The sequence below is a fragment of the Vidua chalybeata genome, chromosome 3 (assembly GCF_026979565.1).
Source record: "Vidua chalybeata isolate OUT-0048 chromosome 3, bVidCha1 merged haplotype, whole genome shotgun sequence".
NCBI classification, from domain to species: Eukaryota; Metazoa; Chordata; class Aves; order Passeriformes; family Viduidae; genus Vidua; species Vidua chalybeata.
In genome coordinates this window covers 52,783,953-52,797,415 of record NC_071532.1, presented here as the reverse complement: position 1 = coordinate 52,797,415, position 13,463 = coordinate 52,783,953, and the positions used below count along the sequence as shown (strand labels likewise).

Genomic DNA, 13,463 nt, shown 5'->3' with positions numbered 1-13,463 from the left:
GGTTGATAGTATATATAGATAGCTATTTATAAGATTAAAAATAGCTTAGAAAACTGACAGCTATAACTGTTATGAATTATTTTCATAGAAAGACAATTTATTTTTTTGTGCATTGCATCACTGCTTCTGACAACAGACTGGATTTATCACCTCGTCAACAGGTATTTATTGTAAAACCCTTAACACATTCATTATTCTATGAAAATCCTACTCATGTTGAACTATACTGAGCCCGTGGTGGACAGTTTAAAATATTCATTATATTTCCTTCAGTAAGGCAATGAATAGATTTAAATGGTTCTGTTGTGAACTTGCACCAAGAAAGCTGTTGTCATGCAGCTGATTCATTTTTATCACAAAAAATTGATTCAGCTGAACTTTCAAATAAAATCAGTTTTGTTTATAGCTAGCCTTTAGAAAAAGTTGTACTTGTTTTATGTAGTTATTAAGCATACTTATAATACACAGCTTTTAGCACTGCTTTTCATTAGTAGGTCTCAAAGCACCTTGCAAAAGAATTGTGTAATTATTCCCTTCTTATCTTAGGGTAATTATTATCATGTAATCTAGTGCTCATAAAGAGATCATTGTCTGCTGTGATTGCTATAAGGAGCTCTAATAGTAAAATCAGACCTTTTGATTTAATTCTTTTTTTTTTTTTACAATAAAACCGCAACAAACTCGTCTTTCTGTTTCTGTTATTCATTTAATGAGGACTGAGGTAATTTCATACCATACCTTCCATGCCAGTGTTGGGAGCTAAGCCTATGCTTTATAGAGGACAGACTTCTCTTCCTAATGTCAGAAGAAACCTTGCTGAAGGCTTAACTATATTCATTGATGAGTTAAAAAATGCTTCAGGACAGTTCCTATTAAGGTGATCCAGGTACTCATGGTGCACATCTCTAGTTCAGTCACCAGGGAGCTTGACTGCTCAGAGAGTTTGTCTGTATGTCTCTTGATATCGATCAGGATTTTTAAAAAGTGTGTGTGAACGAGTGAGTTACATGGCCAGCATCCTCATATCTTAGGTGTTTTGCTTCATTTCTACTATGGTAGAGTTGGTAGAAATGGTACAGAATATTTCATTTTTTAGAGTCACTATCAGTGTCTCATTTTTGTAATGCATCTGGTGGCAGAAAAACTTCTGATGTGCAATACACGTCTTTAAGTTGTTTTCCAACTCTCTCTCAGTTGGGATGTGCAGTTGTTTATTACTAATTACATTATTAGTGCATTTTCATAGTTACTTAGAACTTGAGGTCTTATGATGGGTGGATAGTTGGCAAAATAGAACAAAAAGTTGGTGTTTTTTAAAAATTCAAGATAATATATTAGGTCATTGTCATTTAGGGATAAAATACAAATTAGGAAATGTATGGTATATTTGATAATGGAAATATTGTAATTATGGTGTACTATATGCTAAATAATATGGGAACTGTCTTCCTAGACAGTGTAATGCTATCAAGAAACAGAAGCTTGTATAACTTAGATCTATGTCATAAACCTTTTATTAAAGAGAACGAAGGCTTAGCCACTGTAATAAAATGTTTGTCAGAAGTTGGGCAGGTGTGGACAGTGATTTCAGTTGGCTCTCTGTAGAAACAATGTGTTCTTGTTGGCAGACTTGCATCTAGATTTCACTTAGATTTGTGTGGTTTTGGATTATTTGGAAAAAGGTCCAAGAGGAAATGTTTTGAGAAGTCCAGTTTCAAGAAACTGCCTGTTGCTGTGCTCATTGTTTTTGTGACTCTTGTTTTGATCCATGTTTTTATTACTTGATCCATTGTTTCTCTGTTGTGTAATTTTTATTAATGCCTTGTCTACATCATTGTACAGTATTTAAAACTTTAGTATCTTTTAAATGGTTCACAATAATAGCTTTTACTTTGTGCTCGCACCCATGAAAGGCCTCAGAAATACTCTGCTTTGTGCCATATCCTTGATAGCTATAAGATATCAGATCTGGTCTGGAGAACGTCCCACTGGAAAGCTGGGCTGTGTACTGTGGAGGTCCTTTGATGCCTTCTGCATAGTTTGAGAGCTAACAGACCCAGCTGGTAGTCATACACTTTCCTGGTGCCCTGGGTTTGAACAGTCTCCTACATACTTGTCTAGTGCAAAATACTCTTTGCAAAACATTAGCTTGAAGGCTGACTCTCCCATTAGAATAGAAAGATCTAGCATTTCTCAATACTCTCATCAATCCATCCTATCAGTTCCTCCTCTGCTTTGTATGTGCCATGGAATAGATTCCTCTCCTTTGAAAACACTCTTTTCATTAAATATTTGTTGAAGCAAATATCTAGCAGCTGAACTGTTTTCTAAATAAAATCCTCGTACATCTCTTGTTTCACTAGTTTGAACAATAAATTTCAAAGGTGGCCGAATCCATGCATATAGCCATTTAAAGAGTATTGGTGCAAGAGAATTACCAGTGGTCTCTGGCACCACTTAAGCAGACAAAAGACATGAAGAGGAGCCATAAATGTTGGACACAATATGCAAGAAAAGAATCCGTCTGCATGTATAGCAAGAATATGATAGAAGAGCAGTATTTTTGAAGATAAGTAGCAAGTAAAGTTATTGGGAAAAGCAAAGGTTGACTGCCTGCTGTGATTGTGATGGATCACAGTCCACAGGAGACTCTTTAGTTGGAGAAAGACCATAACTAACAAAATTCTTGAATGAGGGAGAAAGCACTCTCACTTTTATTCTCTTTTGGATGCAGTATCTAATACAATGTGAACCTTGGTCTTCTGAGCATGCAAGCATTAGTAGCAATGTTATTGCTGTCTCTGCTTTATAAAGAACAGATCTCTCTAATGGAATGGTGGGATGACTTTTATTAAATCCTTTCAGTTGTAAATAACTGAAAAATAAAACATAACCCTAGAGATCTTCCTATCTAAAATCTGATTAAAATACACAGAAGGTAGATTGACTAACACAATTCCTGTCTTGCAGATCATGGAGGGTATGGATAATAGTTACTGTTGTATAAAAATAGAAAGAAATGTTACTCATAAAGCTATTTTAAGTATTAAGCAAAAGTTTTAAGGGGGAGTGAATTCAGCTAAGGAAGGAGGAAGAGTTGCATACTAGTGGTGTCTTCCCCAACTCTCACGAGTCATGTAAGTATATTAAGAACTGTTACTATATAAATATCTTGGCTGCCATACAAGTGCCCTACATAGTGTTTGGAAATGAGGGACTTGAGCAGTGTAGGTGTTGAACCAGCTTTAGATATTGTACCTTCTTTTTTTCCTAGGCACAAAAATACGGACCTATGAATGGCATATCAGCTCAGACTAGAGGTGTTTCTACATCAGTATCTTGTTTTTAACAGTGAATGACAGCAGATGCTCAGGGCAGAGTATGATAGGGTGTACAAATAGCTGGATGTCTGAAGGGAAGTGTGACTGGGCTCTAGCAGGGTGCAGTTTAGGGGTCTGTGGGCAGATGGTATTTAATCATTTGGGTTTTAATAGTTGTGGTGAATTTATGCCATCTTTTTTTTGAACCCTTGATAGCTTTAGCATCTGCAGTATCCTGTGACACAAGAATGGCAAAAGATTAACATGTCCATTTTTAGGTTGTCTGTTTCCAGCTTAAGAATTACAATCCTCCACGCCTTTAATTTGCTTGATGTAAAACCCTGTTATTTTTAATTTGTAAAATTTGATAAGAAACTTCTATGGATAAAGTTGAGTGCTTGATGAGAACATTCCATGAGAACACATGGAATGTCAGGCCTTGTATGCAAACTCCTGTTTACTGTGAAATATAAAGAACTGACTCTTCATAAAAGTTCTTTTCACTTTGAGTCCATTCATCTTAACATGGAACCTGAGAAATGCTTATAGCAAGTTTTGCTATTAACAATGTATCTTTTTGTAAAGACTGTGGACTTCCTATATACTGTATATGAATTCTATCTCTAGAAACATTTTGAGCATAAAAAGTTGGCCTGTGGAAAGTAATTGCCAAGTTTATAAGATTGAAGAAAGTTTTGATTGAGGTTTTAGAAGAGCTTTCTGTAGTTGCATAGTAAAAGACTGGTATTATATCCAGTTCCAGTAGTTGTTAAAAAAAAAAAAAAAAAGACATTCCTGAATAATTTGGAAACAGAACAATATGTAAATGAAATGGCTCTTTCCTATGGTCAGTACAGGAACTTTCACTTAATCTGTAAAGAAATAATGATGTAAGTCAAATGGGTTTGATTTGCATTTCCTGGCTTGGATTGGGCTGGAGTCTCTTGAGGACTTTTCTAGTTTGATGTGGACTTATCCCTGGTTAGGATTTCTGCTTCCTTCTCTTATCTGGTAGGGTTTGTTGGAAGATCTTTAATGATGTTTCATGCTTAAGGTTTGATGCTTTATGGCACATATATATATGTATTTATTTTTTAAATTTGTCATCAGAAAATGAGGCTACAGCTTCCATTGTCCAGTAAGTGTTTATGGATTCAATTGGGTATAGCAATTAAAGTGTTTGAATTCTAGGAGAGAATTAAATAAATTAATTTGTATTTTATATTGACGTGGGAAGCTATGCAGTGAAAATCTGCTAACTTGCATGAATGATCAAGGGATAAAATTAAACCAGCTCATGTTACAGGTATGCAGTTTGGAACCATTTGCTGTTTTTCCAAAGTGGAGATGAATATATAAAATAGATTAAAAATAGATTAGAACAGTGGGGGAAGGCATATGGTTCTTCTGAAGATACCTGTATGAAGTCTTATTGTGAATTGTAACAGAGCCTTATGAGCAGGAATTAGTCTGTTTCTCTCAATAGACAAAGCTTTGATGCAGCAATAGGGTTCTATTAAAAGCAAATACAAATCATAGGATTAAGTCCTCTTTCTCTGAGTTACAGACCTTTTAGAAGTGGATTCCTTCCAGATTTTGCCAGCCCACTGAGGAGACATTGTCCTCCTTTACACCAGTAGAATAACCCTGTGGAACACGTATTAAATCCAACAAAATTTATTTTCTGGTGTTGCAAAGAGAATTTTTGAATTTGAAAGTCTGTTCACTGGACCTGTAATAAGATTGAGGAAAGTATACTATATAAAAAAGTATCATTTGAGCTCAGTACTTGTGCTAGGAGTGTGCCTGTACAGTATTAGTCCCTCCTCCCAGAACCCTCAGGGGCTCATGCTGGGTTAAGTGCAGTGGCAGCATCTTCTGAAAAACACCTCAGCCTGCATGCTGCAGGTCTGATTAGAAAGGTGCTGGTATGCTCTTCTACAGAGGAGATGGGCATGGAGAGAAGACAAAAGTAAACCAGCAAAGATTAGGTATACTCTTGCATATCATCCACATATTATCACAAGAACTGTATATTATATACTTTGCAGTAGCAAATAGCTGACTGTGTCTTTTAGGAAAACTTATTCTATCAAAAAATACCCATATCCAATGGATGAATAACAATCCGTGGATGACAGAGAGATGGTGAAGGTGCAGGGGCAGGGGTGAAATGAAGCAGTATGAGAATTTAATAACCATATTGACTCTTAGGGAGGATTCACTATGACTTTTTAAAGAAAGGATTTTAGACACTGGCGGCTGTGGCTTTTGCATGGTATCTTTTAAATCCTATTAAGGAGTTATAGAGGACTTTGTTTGTTTCCTTAGTTGTTATGAATTAGAAGTCAGTAACAGAAACCCCCCCACAAACTAGTACTTACTTTTATTAATAAAGGAGTTGGAAATTGCTCTTTTTTTCAAGGATTTAAATGAGAAACCACTGAAGAAAGAGTGATGTTGTAGCCTGGGATTTGAGGAAGAGGATGTATAGAAAATTCTTACAATACAGTTTCTCTTTCAGTACTGTATTGGTCTGTTTTGCAGTCATTAATTCAGAAAGCAGATAACCTGAATGGTAGTTGCTCTGGGCTAAAAGTGACCATTAATGCTGCAAGATCTCATAAAAGATAGTCTCCTATTTCCATGAGATGCAACAGTAAAGTCTTTTGTCTCTGTCATAGCAAGTTTATGTTCCAAAGGTTGGATAGTTGTCTTCCCCTTCTCCCTTTGGAGTTTGCTTTAAATACTTCTGGTGGCTTGGAGAGAAAATATCTGTGATTTGATTGTCTGGTGCTGTGGTGCCAGAACAAGCTCTTGCAGTTTTAAAATAGTATTACTTGTTAAAGCTCCAGAAATACTAGGAAAACTTCGTTCCCTGCTTTGGATTTGAATTTGTGTCCATCCTTATTATCCAAAGATGCCAGGGAAACCATGAAATAGCCACCATTTGTTTAATAAAAATTCTCTTAAAACAATCAAATGACCTTTGCATGGGAAATGATAAAATCTTTATAGTGCCTTCAGAAGGAGATTTGCTATTTTTGCTATTTTTTGTTAAAAAAGATACAATGGGACAGATACACTGTGAGGATTTGGATCATAGTGATTTGCCTCCAGCGGCATTGTCACAGCTTTGACAAATATCATGCCCAATGTCTGAGTGTCCATAGTGATGTGCAACTGTCTGTTTTCACTTACATTTACTTGTGCTTTGTTTTGTTGGTGTGGAGACATAATATCTCGGGCTTTCTGAGCCTAGCACTTGCTCAAGTTGTGAATAACTTTTCTGCCTTGGAGTATCCTAAGAGATTTGGGTTGTTGCCTTCTTCACTGGCAGGACTAGTGTGGAAGGACTGAATGGAAAATCCTTAAGTGCTGACATTGCTCAGTTTTGTTTCTGTTTTGATTGTCTTTAATGACATCTTTAAGTGCACCCATCCACGTGTGGGGCGATAACACTTGATAAGAATAGGCTTGAGGTCATGTAGGTTTAATGGAGAAAGCACTGGAGAACCTACTAAGGAGTTCATGAGTTCTTTCAGTTTGTGCTCTTAATTAGGCTGTGAGCTTGGGGCATGTGGGGTGTATTGTTTATGTGTATTTTCATTTCTTTGTTTGTTATGGTTTTGATTTAAATTGTCTTTCAATGTTTAGGGCACTTTCTTCCAGTCTTTCTGGTTAAGAGTTAGGACCATATTTCCTGAATGTTGGTATTGTTACTCTTTGCCTTCACTGAAATTCACAATTTTGTGATTTTGTGGAATGCCAGGCAAGAGACTGCATTTTGTTACTCCTTCCTGATTTCCTCTACATCTTTATAGCAAATGTGATGAGGAGAGAAATCTTGGGGGTTTCTTTTGTTTAGTTTTAAAACTCCTCATTCTGTTAGCTGATCTAAAAACCTACCTGGAAAATTACTCCAATTTAAGAATAAATAACAATTGCATGCAGGCATACTTGGCTGCACAGCAAGATCTATTTTTAGAGAAGGTTTCTGCCCTGTTTTTTCTTCATTTCAGATTCAGAGTTTTACGTTCATTTGAGACATCCTAAGGAATTTTGGCTTATTTTCCAGTCCTTCATAATAGATAAATGCATGCATCCTCTGGATCAGATTTCAGAATTGTTTTTGTAAGGGAAGCCATGCTTATCTTCAGATAACCTCAGGTATTCCAGTAATTCCTAAGGGTGTGTTTGAGGTTCTGCCTCAGCTTGTTTGGTGTTTACTTGTGGGTCTTGTGGTTGGAAAGGTGAAGTAGGTTGTAGGAGGCTGCTGGCATGTGAGTACAGCAACTTAAAAAGCAATTGCATCCTCATGCAGATGGGTGTTCTGATGAAATGATGATTTAGAAAGAAACCAAAGCCATCTTATGACAGTCTAAAGTAACACCTATTTTTTTTTTTTTTTGCACTAGTTGATTATTACAGCAGCAGACTAGGAGACAGAACTCCTGTATTTCTCTCTCAATTCTACCATAAGCTTTATTGCCTTGAGATGCTTAAATTGTTCTTTACTTAGCAGTATAATGGGAATAATCTTATTTTACTACTTTTCTTAGAATCACTGACACTAGTGGAGCACTCCTAGGACACTGGATAAAGGATTCAAAATATCAGGGTCATGTTAAAAGAAATCGTGGTGTAGTTCGAATAGAGCCAAATGTTCACTCAACTGAAGATGACTAGTCCAGGTACACCTTAAGCTAAAAAGGTTGCAGAAAAGAGAGGGGCCTGAAATGGGGCAGGTGAAACTATAGATACTGTTATGCAACTCCTTGTTTCCTGGTGTTCTTGTTGATTCTTGAGACTGTGAACTCTTGGCTTATCACTTAATGTCTGTAAACCATCAGAACAATGCTGCTAAAGTTACAATACTTCAAAAATATGACTAATAATGGCAAAAGTGCAGTGGATGAGGTACTCAGATAGGGTATGTATTTGAACCTATCCAGTAAAGTACACTTGTATTGAAAAATTCCTCCACGTTTTTGTAGCAGACAGTGAATCACAGGGTCCACAGTGTTGCTTAGAGTACTGTGTGTTGGGAGTTTTGGGAGTTAGCAATGACAAGTCTTTATCACTCATTCATTGGTAAGGGTGTATTTGTGAAAAAAGGTTAGTGCATTTTATTCACCCCTATGTAATAGAAAACATTTCTGTGGAGTGTTCAGCTTTATTCATAGAGACACTTTTTGGCTGCAGATATTTATGTAAGGTTGTGGGAGTTTTCATTTTCACAGTCCTTTAGCAATGTTTGTATTTACTCAAGCAGTACAAATAAAGCAGGGATGCTCTTTTGTTGGAAAGTCTTAGCCTACCTGTTTGGGATTGTTTCTGGAGAACAGACTGCTAATTTGTTACAATTTTCTTTAATAGTTAACTCAGCTATTATGCCCCAGATTTATTTTTGGACAGTGTAGTATACAATATGCAAAATATAATTTATCGATGTCAATGTTAAGACGAAAAGGAAGCATTAGGGTTATGTAGTCTGAAGTTCCACACAGCACTGTCTTTGGATTATATATGAAGATGAGTGCTTACATTAAACTGGTGTTCTTTTCAGAGGCAGTAAGATGTAAATTCATAATACAGGTATGAGGCTTGCTCTTACACAGTCCACTGTTAATAGGCCGGCTGTTTTCTTGTATCTGGATATAGGTAGAGACCTTGTGAAGAAGAGAATTGTACTAGAGGCAAATATAAAATTACTTGGGTCACACAGAGGAGTAGGAAAAGTCAATAAGGTCCTTTTCTGTGGTTTATGGGTATTTAGGTGCAAATGTTTATTCAGAAATTCACATGAACAAATGAAACATGCCATGAAAAATGCAATGAACGAAATCACATTCTTTTGCATAATTTTCTTTGCTGTGTTTCTTAAGTTGTGATGCGAAGCTTCCTGTGTGTCTCACCTTGAGCTACTTGTTAGTTCGCATGTCTTGTTCACCTATCCTTTTTTCTTTCTTTTTTGAGGGACTTATTCTTTGTGTCTGCAGGTTTGCTTATATTCTTTGAGTAACTGAGTAAAGTCAGGGATCTCTCAGGGATTTAAATTCATCAGAAGATGATAGCACTGTCATTTTTCTTCCTTTTTCCCTCTGCATTTTTGAGTTGTTCTTTCAGGACAGGCTCCTGTGGCTATGTGAATGATAGTGTGCACAGATCCTCAAAGTGAAACTGTTAAGGTTTTTGCTGTCTAGACTGTGATGTTTGTTAGGTGGCCTTTACCATGGTACTCAGGTCTTCTCTTTCAAGCTTTTCTTGCAGGATATTTCAAAGCTATCTGTTTTAAAGTAGAATAAGTGATAACAGGGAGGGAGAAGTTGGGGGAGATGCTGGATTCTATACCAAATGAAACTCAAAGAAGTGCACAGCTTGTTTGGCAGCATTAGGTTCTCTAGTGCACTTTGCAGCACACTTGCTGTGAACTGAGAGCCAGAGACCTTTTGTTCACTGTTTTAGAAAATTTCAGGCCCAGAACTCTGGCCAAAACAGTATTTAGACAAAAAATGGCGTATAGACACTGCTCTGAAAGCCATAGTCTCCTTTCTGATGTTGAGGTTTTTGGACCATACTCTCTACTATTTGAAGGATCAAAGGCTTAATGGACGAGATACTTCAAATTGTGAATTACTTGCTCTAGCACTCATTCACATGCAGTACCTCCTGCAAAATTTTTCTGTTATTTAATAACAAAGTGAACAGATTTTCCTCAAGTAGGTTTGTTTAGTCTTTGCTTAATTTTTTTTTGGTCCCCCTCTAATGCGACCTGGGGTCCCCAGGGTCTATCTGACCCCGGCTGCTGTAGGTGTCCCGGATAGTGCTGGGCTGATAGGCACAACCTGTCCAGGTCCCTAGGCTAGCTCCCAGCCGTGGGCAATCTTAGCAAGCAGCTCAGCTCTTAAGTGAGATCAGTTCTTTGGTAAATTCAGTTCTTTAGTGATTTCGGCTCTTTGCTTGCTAAGTGCCACTGGCAGATGGGTAGGGAGAGAGAGAGGAGAAGGCTGTATGAGCTTCCACAGCAGTGTCTTTATTGGCAGCTCCTGTGAAGGGTTTCAGTGACAGCTCTTCTGCCAAACTGGGCAGAAATGGGGTTTTATATAGGGTACGGGGGTCTTAGAAATTGTCCAATCGCCAGGGTCAGGGCAAATATGACCTATAGCCTTACAGAGAGATAACAAGGGTTGGAGTGCGGAAGAGGGGCTTCTTTGGTCCAGTCATCACGACTAGGCATTTCTTATCTTAGGCGAGTGACCGCCAGGGAGGCCTTGCAGGACCTCTGGCTGCTACACCCCTCTAGATTCAAAATTTTTACTGATTATAAACAAGACATTCTCTCATGCTGGTGATAAGTCTGAATCTGCCTTGGGACAATTGCCTCTTTCTTAACATGATGTCAGTGGAAAGCCTGAAAATACTGCCACACAGCACTTTGCTTTCTCAGCTAGAAAAGCATTGTTGATTGTCAATGCTTGTTAGGTCCTTTGTATCATAGAAATTGGCTGTGTATAGCATAGTAGTGACATCCTTTGGTCAAATGCCCTGACTCTTCATGGTGATACCCACAATCAACAGGGTATCATGGTGTGTTCATGACTTGAGAATATAAAGACATATTTTGCTGAACCTAGGCTTTGATCAGCTGGAAAGATTTCTTCCTGCTTTCTACTGCTCTATTTGTTTTTGTTGCATGTTTGTGTCATGCAGAAATGAAAATGAAACAAAGGTGCACAGGTTTTGGGTTGAGACAAATGTATTGGTTGTCAGAGAGGTGTTTTTGCGTGTTCTGTCCTGTTCCCCCAGCCGTGTTTTGTGGTTACAGTAGTAGCCAAAAATATGTCTGGAAAGAATCCAGCATGAGGATAACACACTTCTCTTAGGAGCATGCAATCTGTATAATTTTTTAAGGCAAACACCTATTATATATTTCTATCAGTTGAGTCCTTAGGAGAATAATATGAAGAAAATCACTGCCTTCCTAAATTTTTTTCAGCATTTTCCTCTCTTTTGCTTAATTGCTGATTGTACATTTTTTTTTAATAAAACAGTCCTATCTCCCTATGTGGACTTAGTATCTGATTTACAGAGACAGGATTGTCTTGCATAGTGGATTTTATGAACATGTAATTTCTTATGTCAGTGTGGCATTTCATTAGCATACTGATAAAAAATGCATCAGTAACTTTGATTTTGTATAGTTTGGGTTTGGTTGGGGTTTTTTGTTTGTTTGTTTGTTTTTGGGTGATGGTGGTTTTTGGGGTTTTTTTTTGAGTGTAAAAGTGTCTTACAAACATTATTACTAGTCTGAAGGACGCAGAGTCTCCTACTTCCTTCCCCTCAAACCCTGTATCCCTACTTAGCTAATTAAACACCCCTTGTACTAGATGGCTGATGATGCTCTAATATGTGTGTACAGACTCTTGGCCTGTTGACTTAGTCCAGGTAATTGATACTGTGCCTGAAGTCTGATTTGAGCCTTTTGGCCGAGAAATTTAGCATCATAACTTTAAAATAAAACTGCATGACTTCCACATGTTAATCTAGTGCTCTTTTTACCTTATGAACCACCTGCCTCTTTTCAGTATGACCTTAATTCATCCCATTTTCCCAGAAGGAAGCTTGCTCCTTTTGTCTTTGCTTTCCTCTTAGAGGGATTCCCTCCAGCTCTGCCATCAGCTGCATGACTGGGACAATGCTTGTCCTGACCTGATGTCACAGCTGGAGGGGAGCACATCAGCCACTGATGAGGTTGGAGCCAGCTTCTAAAGATTGACTCACTGCTGCCATATGACACTGCACAGTTTGGCAAATAGCCATTGCAATTTTTCTTGTCGTATGCATATGTAGGTGGCCTTCAATGAGGGGAAGTAGAAATACAAATTTCTGCATAGCACGTCTTTTATGGACTGGATATATGCATTGCTCATGCCATATTAATCCATCTGAAATCTTGTGGATGTTGAGATTGGAATTATGAAGACTATTTTTTCCTGAAGCTTTAAGTAAATAAAACTAATACATCCAAAGGGATTTTTTTTTTTTGTCTGTAAAGCAAACAAAATGTGTTGAAGTCTGGCTTTGTCCTTTTAATATGTGTTCTCCTGCTGTACCTGGTAGAGACTATCACAGGTCTCCTGCTGAATGGTTAGAAGAGGATGTGTGCCTGTACCTCATGCAATTCACTTTAGAATTTGGCTTTTTTAGCTTGGTTTATCTTTATTATTAGCTTTTCAACTACATTTGGGACCTTTTTGTGTTGTGATGAAAGTGTTGTGGGTCTATAATGGAAGAGGAGCCTATGGCAATAACATTGCCAAGTTTTTTTTTGCTATGCTGTGTTAGAGAACATTTACAGGGTGGCTAAAAATGGATATGAAAAGATACTATTTTTAAGTAGGACCTTCTTTGTCTTAGTCTATTGTAGTAAATTTAGCCTTTCATAAAAGTTGTCAAATTAAAATAACTTTAATAATAAATAATGTGTGTATATATTGAGTATGTATTGCTTAAATGTTTTTGCTGAGATTTTAAAAGTGCCACAGATCACTAAAATGAGGGAAATTGCTGGGTAAATAACTGGTTTCAGTTTGCTGAAGGCACAGATCAGCTTGCAACAGATTTTCTTCAGGCATAGAGGAAAAATTGTGTTTATTTCAGTATAGTTTATGTCAGGTTTTTCTTCAAGGAGAAACTGAAACGGATTGTTTTCTTCTTAGAAAATGTAAAAAAAAAAAGAAATTTGATGTTGAGATCAGCTATTTCTACTGATGTAGTGATTCAGCATCTAAAAAGTCACCTCAGGTCAGAAGCTAAAGATAATTCTTCCTTTTATTTAAAAACAAATTAATTTTCAAGGAAAAACATGATTAATATGAATCCGAAACATCTAGTATGTAGTTTTATTAGTAACATTCTCTAAGTCTTCTAAACCTTAGATTTCTGTAAATGGAATTCTAGTTTCATTTGAAAGTAACTTGATACCATTGTGAGTTTGGAAGATAATCGTAAAATGGAATTCTTTAAAATACTGGTTTTTGGGGGGGATTTTTTTCTGTTACCCCAGCAGTGTTGGAGATTAGAGAGACATTAGATTTTGGACTGTTGTCAGCCTTGTTCTAGCCTGGGTCTTACAACACT

General features: G+C 37.1%; 1 protein-coding gene across 4 annotated transcripts in view; it reads left to right on the top strand.

Moving 5' to 3' along the window:
• TULP4 (TUB like protein 4) overlaps positions 1-13,463 on the top strand; it is a 146,623-nt gene that overhangs the window by 2,902 nt on the left and 130,258 nt on the right. Inside the window, exon 3 of one of the 4 annotated variants that reach the window (XM_053937815.1) lies at positions 137-161. The exons of 2 other annotated variants lie outside the window; for them this stretch is intronic. The gene's annotated coding sequence lies outside the window, so the exon portion shown is untranslated. Of the gene's footprint in view, positions 1-88; positions 162-13,463 lie in introns of all 4 variants that reach the window. One more of the 4 variants, XM_053937812.1, reaches the window with a different exon arrangement.